At 46.6% G+C, this 19,154-nt stretch overlaps 1 pseudogene; it reads right to left on the reverse strand.

Moving 5' to 3' along the window:
- Positions 1-14,957: 14,957 nt before the first annotated feature.
- LOC115323619 lies at positions 14,958-15,826 on the reverse strand (annotated as a pseudogene).
- Between the last annotated feature and the right edge of the window lie 3,328 nt (positions 15,827-19,154).

A 19,154-nucleotide genomic window follows, 5' to 3' on the forward strand; every position in this document is an offset into this window, starting at 1 on the left:
AGCAAAATATGATCAACCATTTCCTGCCTTCTGCACAATATGCAGTTGTCAGACCAAGCTATGTATACTGGGATACCCTTTTCAAATAACCACGCTTCAACTGAAACTGTTTGACCATGCATCTTTCAAAAAAGTATACGTGTTAGGGGGTACCATCATTTGCTTAACTCACTTCAAGATATCCTCCCCTGGGCCTACACTATAAAGATAGAAACGAATGGTAAAAGGCCAATTAATTAAATTCTTCGTTAATCGCTTGCTCGACACACGAGACAAATATTTGAGTGAGAAACGCGTGACTAAAAACATTAAGCACCAACATCCTTTATATACCCGCGTACACAGGCACATACATCCTGGCTTGACGAAACAATAATCCCAGCAAGCGCACCGAGCAATATCACTTGAATAAGAGTTTGTAAAAATGGTTCCCATCTGGTCTCTGGGAAAAATAAATCTATCAACAAGTTGCATCACACAGAGGTAAAGAAACCCCCTCCACCTCCTTACCCCCCTCTCTTTCCCCCACTCCCCCCCCTCCCCCCCCCCCCTCTCTCTCTCTCCCCGGGAGCCTTCACTCTACCAAACGGGTTTGTACGACACTTGACCATTCCCAAACTGAGCACCGAATTAATACGACAAAAACACAGCGCATACGTTGCATGTTAATTTATGAGCAATGAAGCACCAACAAAATATACCACATATGGGCAAGAACCGCGCATTGCAAGCCGATGCACGTGCACACCAATGTCCTCCCAACTTGGTCACCTTCGCGCACAGAACTTCAGCCTGATCAAGCCAATAGTCGTCATTATTGCATTAAGCGCGAGACACATGGTCGGCAGAATCGTCCGATCCGACGTCCGATCCGACCGTCCGAACGCCGCTCCGAATCGCCGCACGCGACAGTTTGAGACACACGTTTCCGACCTTGCATGCGACACGACGATCCGTTCGGCTCCGCCCAGGAGATCCAAGCACTCCAGCGGAGGTCCGCGTTCATAGATCTCTGGTCCCAGATTGACGGTTTAGCTCGCACGAGCGAAGTTAGGTGCTTGTTTTCGCTAGCGCGTGCATTCTTTGCTGGGGCCATCTTTCTCGAATGGGTCAGCGGGATTCACGCGTCCAGCTTCCACTCGCCCGTCCCGTTATCGCATTCGCTTCGTCCCGCCCGACCCAGTACGTCACCATGACGTTCGCGCCATCTGTGCTGTCATTGGCTGGACGCATCCGACAATCCGTCCGCCGTGCGAAACTATCTGGCGCGTTGGACGCACGTCGGATCGCCGATCCGACGTCTGAAGCGACCAAATTTTTCGGATCAGGCGTTCGGATTGTCGGATCGGACGTCGGATCGGATGGATTTTTCGCGCAAGTGTCTCGCGCTTTAGTGTTTCAGGGCAACTTCAAGATAACAGGGCGACGACTCGTTCCATGCAGCAGGCTTAAAAACAGCCAGCATTTTAGGCCAATCGCCGTGCCAACGACTCAAACACTTATCCAGATTGACGGAGCTACTCGTATTTTCGCAAACATCTCTATGAGCTCGACGGATTTTTCGATGCTCTTGGAGTCTACGAAAAAATCGTCACGTCCACCGAGTACGCTAAATAGGCACCTCTGTAGCTTGGAACGTAAACCTACGAATAAAACTACCCTAAATAATACTTAGACAAAACGGCTAAAACAAAAAAGAAAACAGAGGCGAAAGTGAACAGCCTTGTCCACCGAGGACCAAAGGCGAATAGGCTCGCTTACACACTTGTTTAAAACAAGACTAGTTGTTCAGTTTTAGTACTCCATACGCACACCGTCGCACGAGATAGACCCCAGGTTAAAATGTACTAATATAGAAAAACGATTTTCGTGTGACACGTGGTCAAACGTTTTTTTTTAGGTCAGTCTCGTAACAGACATTTGTTACAATGCTCCCTTCTTTTACTCCACACGTCTGGTGTGGGCCGATGAAAATGTTTATTGCGCTCTGCAAACTTTCTGCTAAAACCTTCATCAGTATCTTATAATCTACGTTAAGTTAGTCTGATTGGACGATACAGTCCAACAGAACAAAGTTTTGGGAGGTCTTCAATTTGGGGTATAAAATTGTGCCCAAAAACGACGGGGGTACATATTTTAGTACTTCTGTAGGCTTCACTAAATACGCAGTGCAAAAAAAAGAAAGAGCAAATTGGCCCTTAAACGCTTTGTCAAACGGAGCGCCTAGACCGTCTGCTCCTGGAGCTGTTCCTGGCTTCAAATTGTCAATCGTCTTTTTGAATTCCAATAACAAAATAGGCTGGTCTAACTTTTTTTTAATCGACTACAAATTTAGCAAAAAAAGGTAAATAAAACACCTGAAAACCATCATTTTTGGGAGCATGGTAACTGAAATGCTCTTCATAATATTCTACGGGAGTTCGTTCAATGATTCTATTATCGCGCGACAGTACCCCCTGATACACAATCTCATTTACTTAATTTTCACTCACGTCTTCGTTTCTAACCCGTCGCCCCCTTCGTGGGACTCTCTCCGAGCCATAACCGATCCTAGTATCAAGAACCTCAAGGCGTATTTTTATGCTGATTATTTCGTCAGAAACATACAGGAAAACCTGCACTTCTCCCCTTTCAGCTTCTGAGGTAGTGATAGGAAAAAGAATGAATAAACTGAAACAGAAAATGCTGAATCAAAATTCAAGCGTCCATTTTAGAAACAACAAGTTTTTCCTTGCACACGAGACACAGAGTGGAGCATAATGATCCCGATTATTCGCGTAGAGCTTTATAAAGTGATTATGGGTCTATATAAATTTAAAACGAATAAATCGAAGCCATTTTGCTTGCCGTGGCAAACACCACGCTTAGCATCAGGAGTTCCATGCATCCAATGTAATTCAGAATGTATATTTTTAATAAAGTGTTTTTGGTCTGTGCCCAGTTGGGCTTTTATTACAAAACAATTAAATCCTCATCAGCCTGGTTTAAAAACTTTCCCAAAGTTTACAACACATTTATTGGGAAAACAATCATCGTACGAGCATTAACGCAGATTAATAGGCGTCAGAAACACAGCTCTATATATCATACAGCGACGGGTTGTCCAGCAATGAAGTGGCTTAGTGTCTATTAGGTGAATACCATTGAAGCAATGGTCTTAAAGAAACTTAAATTAGTTCTTAGAATGTCCTATGTTTTATTGCATGTTACCCCGCAGCTTAAAGAGACATTATAGCAAGGGGGGGGGGGGGGGGGGGGCTGGCGAGGATACATTTGAACAAGGAATCGGTGCAAAACAAGGCATCACGTTTTAAAACACATGACTACTCACGAACGTCGAGCGTAACTGCACCAAAATTCAACCTCGACCTATGCCCTCTATCTCAAAAAACTCAACTTGCTCGTCTCGGCCTTTTTCACAAAACGTACTATTCCTCCATCTCGTCGTTTACCCTGAGACTGGGGGGGTTTTAGAAAGCAGAAGTAACAGAAAAAACAGACAGGTCTCAATCTGTTGCTTCTGCTCTTCTAAAAACCCCCCAGTCTCTGGGTAAACGACGAAATGGTTGACTTCCACCAGCTAGCCTGTACTTTGACTCTTTTCTCGTTACATTTCCTCTTCTGATTTTCGAAACGCCAACTGTCACCCGCCACCTCACATCCCCATGCGTCACGACCACAGCCTAAAAATTAAACCTCTATCTGCAAGAACTAATACATTTCAAAATTCCCCCTTTCTGTCGGATTATTACGTGGAATTCCCTTCCTGAAACCATAGTACGGAAATCTAACCCGAAGATATTCCATGAAGTCTGCAAGGCACACCTGAAAGGTGTTGTTCTTTAACATGTTTATTTGTTAATTACTTTTTCTACATATTATGTATTGCTGTTCGTTCTATTATTTGGTAGTTTTTGCGGTTGCCTATAATTTACCTCGTCGCCACTCTTCTGCTCTCTTTATATTTCATTTGATCCCCTCTCATGTAATGCATTTCATGTGAAATGCCTTTGAGGTATAATAAGCTGAACTGAACAGTCGTCAAATACAGAAACACAGGGAAAAAAACAATCAAGTTCACACTACAAACAAATTGTGCTGAAATCATAAAACTTTAACAAACAAATTCACAATGGTATTAAGGTTTTATCCATCAGGTAAAATATAATTTCCGTACAGGTAAAGGTATAATCACACAAAAGCGCAGTGCTACAGAACAAACATTCTGAAAACACACATTTACAAAGAGAAAATTTACTTTCGTTATTCCCAGCTATCATGTGACAGTTTTTAAAAAAAAAATTATCACATATTGGAATTGAAATAGTTTCCTTGGGCTATTCGTTCGGTTGTTTAATGGTATTGGGGAAAAATGATAAAATTAAAACCAATATATTGGTTTTAACAGAAAATTCTCTAATTTTTTGAGAATAATATAAACTGCATGTTACAATGTTTGGTAGTTCAAGGCACTTAGTGTTTGCCAGTCCTGTTAGATCATGATATATCCTATGTAAAAATGTTAAATGGAGGCGGCGTTTTCTAGAGTTCATAGGTTCCCAGTCGAATTGTTAAGGGCACTAACACTTTGTTTTGAGATTGTAGCTTTGTAATGAACCTAGCGGCTTTGCACTGAATTTGTTAATTTTTTTTTGTTCTAAATAGCGTTCTTTAGGGTCCCAGAGCACGCAGGCGTATTCTAAAATAGGCCTCACGTTAGAAAAAAAAAAGATTTTTTTTTTTTTTAAGTTGAATGGACAATTGTCAAAATTCCTCATCAAAAAATTTCGCACCTTTGAACGTCATGTAGTTTACATGCGCGCTCCGCGAATCTTTTTCTGAAAACTGAACGCCTAAATATTTCACCTTGTTCACCTTTTTTGTATGAGGCGTCGTCTTTTGTGTTCTTCCCTTGTGTATATTTTACCCCTACCAGCACGCTCTTCATTCCAAGTAAAGAAACAGGTTGTCGTTTTCAGGTAAATGCTATATAATTGTATTTGGGTATATTTAAATTTATTTTCCATATTTCGCACCATCTTGATAAGCGATATATATGTTCCAGTAGCTCTAGACCGTCTGAATATGTCTTTTTGCTGCGGTGTAAGACAATCGTTCGCATAAAGAAGAGTGCTTGACCAAATGTCTGTAGAAATGTCATTTATATATATTAGGAACAAAAAGCGAACCTAGCAGGTGATCCCTGTGGGACCCCTGATGTTACCTCTAAATACAACGACGATTTCTCGTTAACTAAAACAGCCTGTCTTGTATTTCCAAGATAATCAGTAAGCCAGTTAATAATATTTTTAGGGATATTTAAAAAAAGTATTTTGTATAGTATCAAGTTATGGGGTACCTTTTCTAAAGCTTGATGGAAGTCTAAAAAAACGAAATCTACTTGAACGCCTTTATCAAAAAAACAAAAACGAAGATGAAATGTGAGAAAAGTCGATCAGCTGGGTATCACACGATAAACCTCTTCGGAAGCCATGTTGATAAGGAATAAAAAAGACTTTCAGCCTTTCCGCTTTGGTGAAGAAGGAAGAGCAGCGGAGCTGTAGCTTCCGTTGTCGCGGTGGCTTTTCAGGCGAGCGATCTGCACTTCTTTTGCGAGAGAATATGAAGCGCTCGACGGGGGCACGGGGCGGTTGCGGACCCGTCCGCGCTGCTGTTTACGTCGCCACTCCTTCCTAAACCGGTCCCCTTTCCCCGAAGAAAGGGCACGCGGCCAAAACGTCCAAAAGTCCAAAACGAAACTACAGCACCGAAACTTATAAGAGCGTAGGAAACAGCGCAAAACAGACGAGGACGAAGAAGAAACACACGTGACGTGCGCTACGCTTGTTACGTGTGTTTCTTCTTCGTCCTCGTCTGTTTTTCGCGCTGTGTCCTACGAAAAATTAACACCAACTCGCCCTACTATCCATTCTTCTATGATAGCTGGAAAGGTTGCTGCACTCTATGAGCGACGGCGGTAACCAGACAGGTTGCCTGGTTGCCGCCGTCGCTTATAGATGGCGGTAGCTGTCCAGAGGTTTGTGTAGGTTTGTGTCGACATTTCTTTGGTACCGGACACAATCCTGGGGAACCTAGCCCTTAACAGCTCCGCTGTAAAAGTTCTTTCTGTCGAGATGTTTTATCAAGTGGCTGTAGATTATATTGTCACGGATGACAAATGATGAGGCGATGATAACTGAAGAAACCAAACGTTTAATGACGCGAACTTGTGCCCAAAAATAAAAAGGAAACAGAAGATAACAGCAGAGCGTCGCGGGCGTCGAAGTCGGCGAAAAAGCAGAGTCGAACGCTGGGGCGAAACTGACTCCGGCTCACCACGCGGAGCCTCTTATGTACACGCGTTCTCTTCTGGAACAATCGACGGAGAAGATTCGGCGCGAAGAACATTTTGACTTAATGTCGAGAGTTGGGCTAGTTGGTATTCGTTGATCATAATGTAAAAACAGCGCAAACAAACATGGACGAAGGAGAAGAAACACGCAGACGGGACAAGCGCTGACTCGCAACTGAAACTTTATTACTTGAAAAAGGAAAAAGAAGAAAATAAGATAAAAACACAAACACCAGGAAGACCCCAAATCAGCACTCTCACTCAGACATATACGTGTCAGCCCCTTCCCCTATCAGCAACATCACATCACCGCGTCGCCAACTTTCACCCTCTCGCGCATAAATTCAAATTGTTTTTGTGAAAGCGTTATTGAGGCCTCACTCATACACCGATCCTCCAGAGCGACAATGTGAAAGGCCTCGAGCACTTCTCTCGCCAATCTATCTTTGTTTCGTCCTAATACTGCAGTGTCAGGGAAGGACGGTTTACACTTGCATAGGTTGCAGTGCAACGAGAGATGCCCTCCAACCGTGGCACTAAGGGAGTAGTTATGCTCTCTAAGCCGATCGTTTAAGCAACGTCCTGTCTGCCCGACGTAACACATGTTACACGAGAGGGGTATCTTATAAACAACCCCCTCACAGCATCTCACGAACGGTTTCGCATGTTTCTTTCTGCACTCTCGTTTTGGGTGCCCTTCCGCTCTTGCTTCAATCCTAGAGCAGACCTGTTTAAGTCTGAGGGGGGCTGAAAACACCACCGGTATGTTATATCGGATAGATTTGCGAGAGAAGGGCTCGAGGCCTTTCACATTGTCACTCTGGGGGATCGGTGTGTGAGTGAGGCCTCAATAACGCTTTCACAAAAACAATTTGAATTTATGCGCAAGAGGGTGAAAGTTGGCCACGCAGTGATGTGATGGTGCTGATAGGGGAAGGGGCTGACACGTACAGTCGGGAGCAAAAGTTTGCGGGGCACGGGAGCGCGTGCCGAAATGCATCGCCGCGCCCTCCGACGGCGCGCCGCCGCATTAAGGATCCGCGCTTTGCGCATGCGCGCCTTTCGTGCTCGCTATCATGTCGTTTTCGCTCGTTTCTTTCCGACGCACTCCTGATAACAGGAGTCGGCGCCAGGGCGCGAGTTAGCGCTTCGCTGGCTCTCATGCTGCGCGTCTGCTTCAGCCGCCGCGCTTTGTCACGGAGCTCGCGTAGGGAAGGGGAGGGGGTTAACCAGGCGCTCCGTCACCCAGCGCGGCTGCTGTGGCGGCTGAAGAGGACGCCAGCGAAACGGCAACTTGCGCCCCTGGCGCCGACTCCGGTTATCAGGAGAGAGTCGGACAGAAACGAGCGAAAGAGATATGACTGCCAGCACGAAGGGCACGCATGCGCATAGCGCGGCTTTTTAATGCGGCGGCGCGCCGCTGCACGGCGCGGCGATGCATTTCGGCACGCGCTCCGGTGCCCCGCAAACTTTTGCTCCCGACTGTACATGTCTGAGTGAGAGTACTGATTTGGGGTCTTCCTGGTATGTGTGTTTTTATCTTATTTTCTTCTTTTTCTTTTTTCAAGTAATAAAGTTTCAGTTGCGAGTCAGCACTTGTCCCGTCTTTGTGTTTCTTCTCCTTCGTCCGTGTTTTTTTCCGCTGTTTTTACATTTTCTGCCCTATTTTTTTGCCCTATTTTTTTACCGCAGTTGTGGGCAGGAACAACGTGAGCTGTTTTACATTCACCTGGTAAATTTCCACTTGATAATGAGTTATCAAATAATACAAATAAAAAACTAGACAGAAGGGTTCTGGCGCTCACTGCTTTTTGTACACAGAAAGCGGCAGCACGCTGACTTGAGATTCTTTGTCAATTTTAAAAAAAGATTTCTCGAGCAGAAACTTGCGCTTTGATTATTCAATAGTGTTTTTTCGTTTTCGACGCCTATCTCCAGAACGCGAATGTCATCGTCGACGTCATCGCTGACGTTATGTTTGCTCATTTTGCCAACTACGGTCGTGCTAGGACAGCCAATCGCGAAGTGATTGAGCTACCGGCACGAGGTGCATTTTTTCCCGTAGATTAGAACCCCGTCTGACTTCGTGTCGCCGATTACATTTTCCGCAGCGTAATTGCTTTTTTTGTTCCGCTTTGCTGCGTTGCGGTGCCGCTTGTTGTGAATAAGCATCAATACGGTCGGCCGCCTTGTTCCAGACTTGGTTTCGTTTCGCCAGAATTTTCCGCTACTTTGCACATTTCGTCTGCCTTTAGCAACGTTAGACCCTGCTGCTCGCGAAGCATTTTCCCGCGAAGCTTCGAATCATTTGTGCCGAACACGATCTGGTCTCTGACCGTTGAGTCATGCAGTTCTCAAAAATTGCACTGGGCGGCTAGCTTTTTCAGGTCTCGAAGAAACTTTTCGGCGGGTTCTCCCTCGGCTTGCGCTCTTGAGCGAAATACGTAGCGTTCATGCACTTAATTGCTCACTTCGACGAAGTACGCTTCAAACTGTCTGACGAGGGTTGCGTAGTTGTCCTGGTCTCCCCTGTCCTCAAACTTGACGTGGTTGAAGACGTTGAGTGCTTCGTCGCCGGCAACGCTCAGCAGGACTGCAGCCTTCGCAGCTTCCCTTCTTGGACGTTCTTTCGATGCCGTAGCCTTCAGGAACAGCTCGACCTTACGCTTGAAGTGCTTTCAGTTTTTGAAAAGGTAGCCCGACAGTAGTAGGGGCTCCGGCGTTTTGAGCAGATCCATCGTCGTCACTACGTCGTCCGATTACGCTTGGGCTGGCAGCGGCCGCTGCTGACACCATGTATCATAGACGATAAAGAAGCAGTCGAAAGGCTTGTGTTCAGAGCAACAAGAACGTAGTTTATTGGACGTCGTCGGTATTCCTCAAATAGCGCCGGGCTCAATGCGCATGACTGGTGTCTTGTCATGTGAAGCGTTGTACACGATAAGCCCGATGCACATTGAAGTGCTGCAAGCGCGATAGAGCCGCTTGCCCCTGTACAGCTCGCGAACGGCCTGTGCCCAGTTCTTGATGGGTACGCCCGTGTCTGACCTCGAAGCGTTGCGTTACCTCCGCATTCCAGTATGAGAGGCCACGCATTTTTCTGGTTTTTATACTTCCAAAGAAGATGGTGACTTTTGTCGTCTTGCTTCTGCTGTACGACAGTTCTGTGGAGATCTGACCGGCGTCACCGCTCAAGTGAATGCCGGGATTTTACGTCCAGCATTTCGCGTAAAGATGTCGCAAGCCTCGCGTTCCATGAGGACCAGTGCCGCCCCAGGTCCAGATAGTTTACCCACTGAATGTTATTCAAAATTTTGGGTTGGGTTGGGTGAAGTTTTTTTTTAATCTTGTCAATGCCTTTTTAAGAACCGGATACGTCCCTGATTCTTTTAAACTAGGCATTGTGACCCTGCTCCGTAAGAACGACGAAGTTTTATCCGAGCCTCGTGCATGGCGGTTCATTACATTACTCAATGCAGATTATAAGATTGTCGCAACTGTATTAGTTATAGTTTGCCTTTGGAAGTTAGCCCCTTTCAGACTTGCGGTGTCCCAGGATGTACGATTTTTTTAGTTTTCTTTAGCACTGACGCGTGACTTGTTCGCGTATGCTACGTCTCGGCAGTTAAGTGGCGCTTTCATATTACTCGATCAAGCAAAGGTCTCTGAACAGGAAGAACATCCTTTGCTTTACAGTGTATTAGCGGCATGTGGATTTTCTCATTCCTTTATTGATTTGCCTATACACGGGTCTGTCTAGTGAACGTATTGATAATGTTCGTCCTACGGCCGCTTTCTCAGTTACGAGAGGGCTAAGGCAGGGCTGCCATTTGTCTCCTTTGCAATTTCCAATTAGTATTGACCCATTGTTACACAAAATCCACGAGAATGAACTCGTCCGAGGGTTCTCACTTCCCGGACGGGGCACAGTGTTTGTTTCTGCCCATGCAGACGTCGTGTGTTTGCTTTTGCGCGACTCTAACAGTTTTATTGGCAGTCGAGCGTATTATTGCGGGCTCTGCCGCTCTTTCTGGAGCGCAGTTGAATTGTGAGAAAAGTACGGAGCTGCAGTTTGGATTATTTTCTGTCGATTCCATTAGCATTCCCTTTCTTTCAACTGTGCGTGTTCTTGGGGCACATTTTTCGAGAATTGGCGTCGCACCTCTGGCCCGAGAAGAAATCTTTGACCAGGCGAGGAGTCAAGTACAGCTCGCTTCTGTGTTTGAACTTTCCTTTAAGGGGTATTCACACGAGGGAGAAATCCCGGGGATTTCTCCCCGGCACGCGCGCATCACGAGACGAAAACGCGAGGCTTTTCCACATCGCAAAGCCTGACGTTTTCGTCGCGGACGCGCTTGCCGTGGAGCAATCCCCGGGATTTCTCCCTCGTGTGAATACCGCTTTATCTTTTGGTAAACACTGTAAGATGCGCGAAGCTGTTCTTTGTAACTAAAGTCGCACTTCCACCTGCAGGGTTTGGCGTGTGAATGACATCTCTCATCTTTTTTTTAGAGCGCAGCTCTTAGGGGCCCGTTTCCGGCTTGAGCGGCGTCGGCGTCGCCGTCGCCGTCGGCGTAACCGCGCGGTGCATTATGGGTAAATTTCCTCGCTAAATCTAGCGAAAAAATTTCCCCGCTAGATTTAGCGGAAAAATTTCTCCGCTAAATCTAGCGGACAATAGCGGGAAAAATTCCCCGCTAAATCTAGCGGAAAAGAGTCCCCGCTAAATCTAGCGGAAAAGAGTCCCCGCTAAACCTAGCGGAAAAATTTCCCCGCTAAATCTAGCGGAAAAATTTCCCCGGTAAATCTAGCGGAAAAATTTCCTCGCTGGATTTAGCGGAAAAATTTCCTCGCTAAATCTAGCGGAAAAATTTTCCCCGCTAGATTTAGCGGAAAAAATTCTCCGCTAAATCTAGCGGGAAAAATTCCCCAGCTAAATGTAGAGCAAAAGTTTCCCCGCTAAATCTAGCGGAAAAATTTCTCCGCTAAATCTAGCGTAAACTAGCGGGAAAAATTCCCCGCTAAATCTAGCGGAAAAATTTCCTCGCTAAATCTAGCAGAAAAATTTCTCCGCTGAATTTAGCGGAAAAATTTCTCCGCTAAATCTAGCGGGAAAATGCCCCGCTAAATCTAGCGGAAAGATTAATCCTGTAAATCTAGCGGAAAAATTTCCCCGCTAAATCTAGCGGAAAAAATTCCGCGCTAAATCTAGCGGAAAAATTTTCCCGCTAGATTTAGCGGAAAAAATTCCCCGCTGTCTAGCGGAAAAATTTTCCCGTTAAACCTAGCAGAAACATTTCCCCGCTAAATCTAGCGGAAAAAATTCCCCGCTAAATCTAGCCGAAAATTTTTTCTGGGGGGTCACGTGACCCGCCAAGGTCACATGACCCCCCCCCCCCCCCCCGCCCCGCCCCGAGAACAGGTAACCCTCAGTACCCTTCCCTCCTCCCCCTCAAGAGCTGCGCTCCAATTCGGTGTTACAGGGAGTTGTAAACAGCTTTCATTTTTTGGGGGGATGGGGAAACCTGAACTTGTGGCCAGGCCGGCCCTACGCCTGCCTGGATGCCGTGGTGGTTGGAGCATTTCGCGCCTGCGAACGTTTACGCGCTCATTGGCTTTAAAATGCATGCTCAATCTTTTAGACGACAGAGAGTATGTTCGTCGCCCCCCTGTATTGTATTGGTTGGGTTACCTGCACCGAACTCCCGTGTCCAGAGAGCTTGGCAAAATGTGTTCTGCGGCGGAGACTCCTCTATATTATTTATTAATATATTTTATTTAGACATACTGCCGGCTGCCATTTGGCAGCCAAGGCAGGAAAGGGCACACAGGGCAACACACAAGAAGAAAACCACATTGCACGCTAGTGAAAGAAAAAGCATCTAGGACCTCACATCTAAGAAATAACGCTGCAATGAATAGGCGAATTCTTGAACGGACGAGACATTGGTAACGTTGGCAGGAAGACATTGGGTTCTGCTGTAAGGTACCACAATTGTGTTGGAGTGCTTGTGTCGTATGTGTTGAATTGCATAAATCTGTCGAATGAAAGGCGAGATGAGTCATGTACGATGGTATACAAAAGCTTTGGACAATTAATTTTGTGCCGGGTTGAAAGAAGCTCAATTTTCGACCTATTGTACAAACTAGTGATAGAACTCATTCTTCTGTACTCGTTGTAAATGAAGCGCAGTGCTTTCTTCTGTACCCCCTCGAGTCGATTAATATTAAGTTTAGTCGCAGGGTCCCAAACAACATCCCCGTATTCTAAGACAGGTCGTATCACTGTCGTGTAGATTGCTAGCTTGGTTTCAGTGGCACAGTGCTTCAGCCGCCTCTTTAATGACCATAGCATAGAATTCATGCATAACTTGTAAAGGGGAGTTTTGTATACAGTAGTTAAATTCCAAGGGTGACCTCTTGCGCATTACTCTCATTTGTACACTTTTCGAGTTGTTTAGCAACATTTGCCATTCGTTACACCATTGAGAAATTGAACACAGGCACTTGTTTAAATTAAGTTGGTCATTGTTTGACGCTATTTCAGTAAAAAGCACAGTCATCTGCAAAAAAACCGGCAGTGTATACGCTCATCAACCGTCAAACGCCCGAGATAACTGATACAATTGGGGAACAAGCCCCACCTACTTCAACGAACTGATTACGGTTGCTCAAGTATGAATCCAACCATCGCAAGAGATTATCGTTTCCTAGAATCAGTCTTAGCTTGATAAGTATTTTGCTGTGTGGCACGCGATCAAAAGCCTTGGCGAAATCTAGGAATATTACATCCATTTGCCCCCCCCCCCCCCCTTGTCAACGACTTTTGCAAGTTCAGTTACTATATAAAGGAGCTGAGTTACCGTAGAGTAGTCACGCCGGAAACCATGCTGTCTCTCTGATAAAAAATATTCGATTCAAAATGTGACATGAGATTACTAAATAAAAAATGCTATAGAACCTTGCTGCACGAGCAGAGCAAGGAAACGGGCCTATAATTCGACGCGTCATGTTTATCCCCTTTCTTATGAATGGGTATAACTTTTGCCACTTTCTACTGATTAGGTACCACCCCTCTCTCTAGCGATCTGCTATAAATTAGAAAAAGAAAGTTAGAACACTACTCAGGGTACCTTTTTAAAAACACATTAGGAATTTTATCTGGGCCGCAAGACTTTTTTGTATTCAAATTTAGTGACGCAGAGAAGATTCCCTCCTCTGATAGTGTATGTCTGGTACGTGAGCGAGTTTAATCGAGAACTCAGGAACGAAGTTGTCACTTGTGGTGTACACAGAAACCAAGTAGTCGTTAAATATCTTCGCGATTGAACTATTATCAACGAATTCTCTCCCATGTTGAATGATCTTGTTAACCGAGTGTCTTGAACCCGATATATGCCTCCAAAACTTCTGGGGATCCTTACGAAGGAAGTTCGACATTTTAACGTTGAAATACTCATACTTGGAATTCTTAATGAATGTTCTCAATTTATGACGTAAGGCAGTCAATTCTATTTTGTTTCCTCAGCCTATTGGCCTTCCTTTGGATTTGTAAAATCTCCCTCGTGATCCATGGTTTCTTCTTTTTAGTTCGCTTCCTGCGAGATGGCACAAAAATTTCTATACACGTGTGCACCGCATTTTGAAAAGTGCACCATAGTTCGTCTACATCGCATCCCGGAACTGAAGCCCTATCAGCAAATCTGTCGAACGATAGCTCGAGGTAATCTATTATACTTTCGTCTTGTGCTCTATTATAGTCCTTAAACTTCGCTTTCTTATCAAGACAACGCTTGGGGACAAGTCCCGGACAATCAAAAACAACCATATGGTGGTCGGATAAACCCTCTGTCACCACACAGTGATCATCGGCAACATACAAATTCTGAGAAACAAAAACAAGATCAAGAATCGAACTAGTAGAATCTGTGATGCGAGTGGGAATTGACACTATTTGTGTTAGATTATATGCGAAGGCAATATCAATTAAAGCATCGGAATGTTTACAGGTGGCCACTGTGGTCATCGAAGGCCAATCGATGTTTGGGAGGTTGAAGTCACCCCCCATAATTATATTCATGAAACTCTTAGATTGCTCTTGTAAGAAGTCTTGAACTTCATACATCACAGCTATGCCAGCACTTGGTGGCCTGTAAACAGCTCCAACAAGAAGAAATGAGTCACAGAAAAAAAGTTTCACCCATAGAGCCTCAGCTGTGAACTTCGTATTTAGCTGGAAAAAATCAATGCTATTTTTGATAACGATTGCGACCCCCCTCCCCGAAAGGAACGGTACTTACGAACAATTTTATAAGACTGCAGAACAATCTCGATATCAGATATACCATCCGTGAGCCAAGTCTCTAACTACTATTACATCGGTGTCATAACTGAGAATTATATCTTCGAATTCAACCGTTTTATTTACAATGCTTCTAGCGTTTAAGTTAATTAATCTAAGCGGTTTATTAGTTACGATGCGGGGATTATTAGTTACAGTACAAGGATTATTTTCGGAAGCAGTTGACGGACACCGGTCTAGAACTGGGGGGATACTGGCCCGTAGTCAATTAGTATCTTCGTGCCTGGTATAGTTTAGTGGCACTCATTTGGTCGCACTGTCATCCCAGCGAAAAGCCTTGCCATTTACTTTTATTATGTCGAAAGATAACTTTATCGCCATTTTTTCGTAGGTCTTTGGCACTTTCCCATAGCTTTTGTCGAATTTGTTGCACTCGTGGGGAAAAATCTTCCGAAATGCTATAAGCCGAACCCCTTCAATAGTCGGCAACTGCTCAAAATTTTAGTTTTGTCCCTACTATCGAGTAGTATAAGAATGATTGGCCTGGTTTAGTTTGGGTTTTTCCTGCCCAGTCGATGTATTATTTCTATTCCAGCTGTTTGAACTTTCAGGATACGTTCAAACACATATTTCTTCACAAGGTTTTCAAGAAAGATGCTATCCTCATCCGTTGTTTCGTGAATTCCGTACACAATCAAATTATTACGTCTGCTCCGGTCTTCTAAGTCGTCAATTTTAGCCATTGGAAAGTCGACATTCCTTTCGAGAGACAAGATCTTATCCTGGAAGGCCGTCACAGTTGCTGTCAGCTTGGTCAGGCTGTCCACTCTTTGTTCGATTGTGGTCAGTCTCCCGTTCGTTTCTGCAATTAGTGAGTCCGTCACAGCCTTCCCTTCTTTGATATCTTGAACGTGCCTGGCGATTATCTGCAGCTGTTCCATTAGCTGAGCCATGTCGGGCCCAGGACTAGACTCGACGTGACCGCTCAACATGAGAAGCATACTAAATACACTCCTACAAAGGCCAATAACATCGCACAATGGCCGTGGGCACGGCAAATCGAACAGACAAACATCATTGCTACTATAGCAGTGTTCGTAACGTTCGTCTCTTACCTGGACGAAAAGAGCGAAAGGGTTGTTTAGGCGCATAGTCCTGGTGGAGTCGCCGTGCCCACTGACGAGTCCCAATTGTGGGCGTTGTTTTGTATCCAGCGTTGACTGCGGTGAAGTTATCGATGGGGCTTGCCGAAGTTGTCGATGCAAAAAATTGCCCGCCGTGGGATTGTTGAATGTTGCTTTTTCAGCGCGTACTGGCGTGGTCCAAAGCGATACCCAGTCCCGGTTCGTCGCAGGTCGTTCGATGACTGTTCCTCGCCCAGTTGCGAGAATCGCAAAAGCCACTTGCACCGCCAGTATCTGGACGAAAAGAGCGAAAGGGTTGTTTAGGCACATAGTCCTGGTGGAGTCGCCGTGCCCACTGACGAGTCGCAAGTGTGGGCGTTGTTTTGTATCCAGCGTTGACTGCGATGAAGTTATCGATGGGGCTTACCGAAGTTGTCGATGCAAAAAATTGCCCGCCTTGGGATTGTTGATTGTTGCTTTGTCAGCACGTACTGGCGTGGTCCAAAGCGATACGCAGTCCCGGTTCGTCGCAGGTCGTTCGATGACTGTTCCTCGCCCAGTTGCGAGAATCGCAAAAGCCACTTGCACCGCCAGTATCGGGACGAAAAAAGCGAAAGGGTTGTTTAGGCGCATAGTCCTGGCGGAGTCGCCGTGCCCACTGACGAGTCCCAAGTGTGGGCGTTGTTTTGTATCCAGCGTTGACTGCGATGAAGTTATCGATGTGGCTTGCCGAAGTTGTCGATGCAAAAAATTGCCCGCCGTGGGATTGTTCAATGTTGCTTTGTCAGCGCGTTCTGGCGTAGTGCAAAGCGATACGCAGTCCCGGTTCGTCGCAGGTCGTTCGATGACTGTTCCTCGCCCAGTTGCGAGAATCACAAAAGCCACTTGCACCGCCAGTATCTGGACGAAAAGAGCGAAAGGGTTGTTTAGGCGCATAGTCCTGGTTTAGTCGCCGTGCCCACTGACGAGTCCCAAGTGTGGGCGTTGTTTTGTATCAAGCGTTGACTGCGATGAAGTTATCGATGGGGCTTCCCGAAGTTGTCGATGCAAAAAATTGCCCGCCGTGGGATTGTTGATTGTTGCTTTGCCAGCGCGTACTGGCGTGGTCCAAAGCGATACGCAGTCCCTGTTCGTCGCAGGTCGTTCGATGACTGTTCCTCACCCAGTTGCGAGAATCGCAAAAGCCACTTGCACCGCCAGTACCTGGACGAAAAGAGCGAAAGGGTTGTTTAGGCGCATAGTCCTGGCGGAGTCGCCGTGTCTCGTCGTCTCGTCTCGTCGTCACGATACAGCTCCGGGCGACCGAAGGGATACCAAGTGTACACTTTCAGGAGACTCCAGTATCGCAAATTTGTGAAGCACATTGTGCGGCTGAGGTGTCTGTTCGGCACCAAGCCCGGAGTTGGGATGACATGTTAACCGCAGACGTACCAGCGGACGCTGCCGATACTGGCGTGGTGCAAAGGTGCAAAGGAACTGTGGGGGGGGGGGGGGGGGGGAGGGTGCTGTTGCCCAACAGGGACAGATTATCACATTGGGGCGTTACCGCGACAGACATCTGCCCCAACTGTGCTTGCCCAGAAAAGAATTTGCATATTTTCACCCCTTGTATAGTTGATCGTACATTGCTCACTCGTGTCTCGAGTGTTTGGGATGCACGTCCATTGCCAAAGGCGTACATACAATCGCTTTCAAAAACTGATAGTGATACTAGCACGCCAAGTCCTGTGGGATTACAATGTAGGGCCGAGATTCATCGTCGCCGTTTTAGGCTCATGTTCCCTATGCTTCGCACATTGCGGAAGAAGATAGCGGACCACCTGAGAATGAACTGTGGACGCTTCGAGAGCAGGAATTCCTGAGACGATAGCATTCTTAGTTTTTCATAGTGACTACAAGCAGTGTCATACTGTACCCCACACACTCTAAAAAAAGAGGGTGTAGTACTTACACCCATTGGGGTGTATGTGACTTGTCACATATACAACCCCCCCCCCCCCCCCTTGGGTATATATTCTGACGAATTAAGGTGACGAGAAGGCAAAGAGTAAACTGAAAATAAAGGTTTAATGGGCGATCTTGTGCCAACCAAAAATAAGTAACGAAAGAGCGTCGAGGCAGCAGAAAAGCAGGTGGCGATTCGGTGGCGAAACAGAGCGCGAGCGAGACTGAAACTGACTCGACAAGGTCGCGGGCAGCTGCTTATCTACCGTGCGTCACTATCTCGAAAGTTCGGCAAAGGAGGTTCGAGCGTCGCGCGCTCAGGGCGAGGATGAACTGGCACTTTCGAGAGTAACAAAGCAGAGGGAAAGTTACGTCTGCTGCGAGAATGACCGGGAATCTCCTAGAAGACCGTGACCAAGCGTTGCTTTCTCGGCTCTGCGGGCGGCATTATCCCCCTTTTAAAAGTGCATCGCCACGATGCAAAACGAAAGGAAAACGGAAATGGCTAAAACAATTACGGCGAAACAAAACAAACATGCAGTGTCACAATCCTAACGCGCATAGAACGGCTTGAGTCGAACTACGTGGACGACTTCGGGTCGTGGCTGGCGGCGTCCTGATGGGCGAGTTCCATCGGGGAGCACCTCGTAGTTCAAGTCCCCAAGGCGGCGGATGACCTTGTAGGGTCCGAAGTAGCGTCTTAACAGTTTCTCGCTGAGGCCGCGGCGGCGAATGGGCGTCCACACCCATACCCTGTCTCCGGGCTGGAACTCCACGTCGCGGCGGCGAAGGTTGTACCGGCCAGTGTCCACACGTTGCTGGTCCTTTATTTGAAGACGGGCTAGCTGGCGTACTTCTTCTGCTCGTTGGGTGACCAGCTGGGCGTCGCCGTCAGTGCCGTCGTCCGTCGGGTCGTGGGGCAGCATGGCTTCGAGCATCGTCGTCACCTTTCTGCCGTGCACCAGCTGAAAGGGTGTAATGCCGGTAGACTCTTGAATCGCCGTGTTGTACGCAAACGTGACGTAGGGCAACACTTCATCCCACGTCTTGTGTTCCACGTCCACGTACATCGACATCATGTCTGCGATGGTCTTGTTTAATCGCTCCGTCAGCCCGTTGGTCTGCGGGTGGTATGCCGCGGTCCGGCGGTGGTCGGCGTGGCTTAGGCGGAGTATCTCTTGTGTCAGTTGCGCCATGAACGAGGATCTTCGGTCCGTAATCAGGTCTTGGGGAGCGCCGTGTCAGAGGACGATGGACTCCACAAAGAACTTGGCTACTTCCACGGCGGTCCCCGACGGGAGTGCTTTTGTCTCGGCGTACCTGGTGAGATATTCAGTTGCCACGATTATCCACCGGTTTCCCTGCGTCGACGTTGGGAAAGGTCCGAGAAGATCCATTCCAACCTGCTGGAATGATGCAGTCGGGGGCGCGA

Source organism: Ixodes scapularis, unplaced genomic scaffold, assembly GCF_016920785.2.
Source record: "Ixodes scapularis isolate PalLabHiFi unplaced genomic scaffold, ASM1692078v2 PGA_scaffold5__190_contigs__length_132052651, whole genome shotgun sequence".
NCBI lineage: Eukaryota > Metazoa > Arthropoda > Arachnida > Ixodida > Ixodidae > Ixodes > Ixodes scapularis.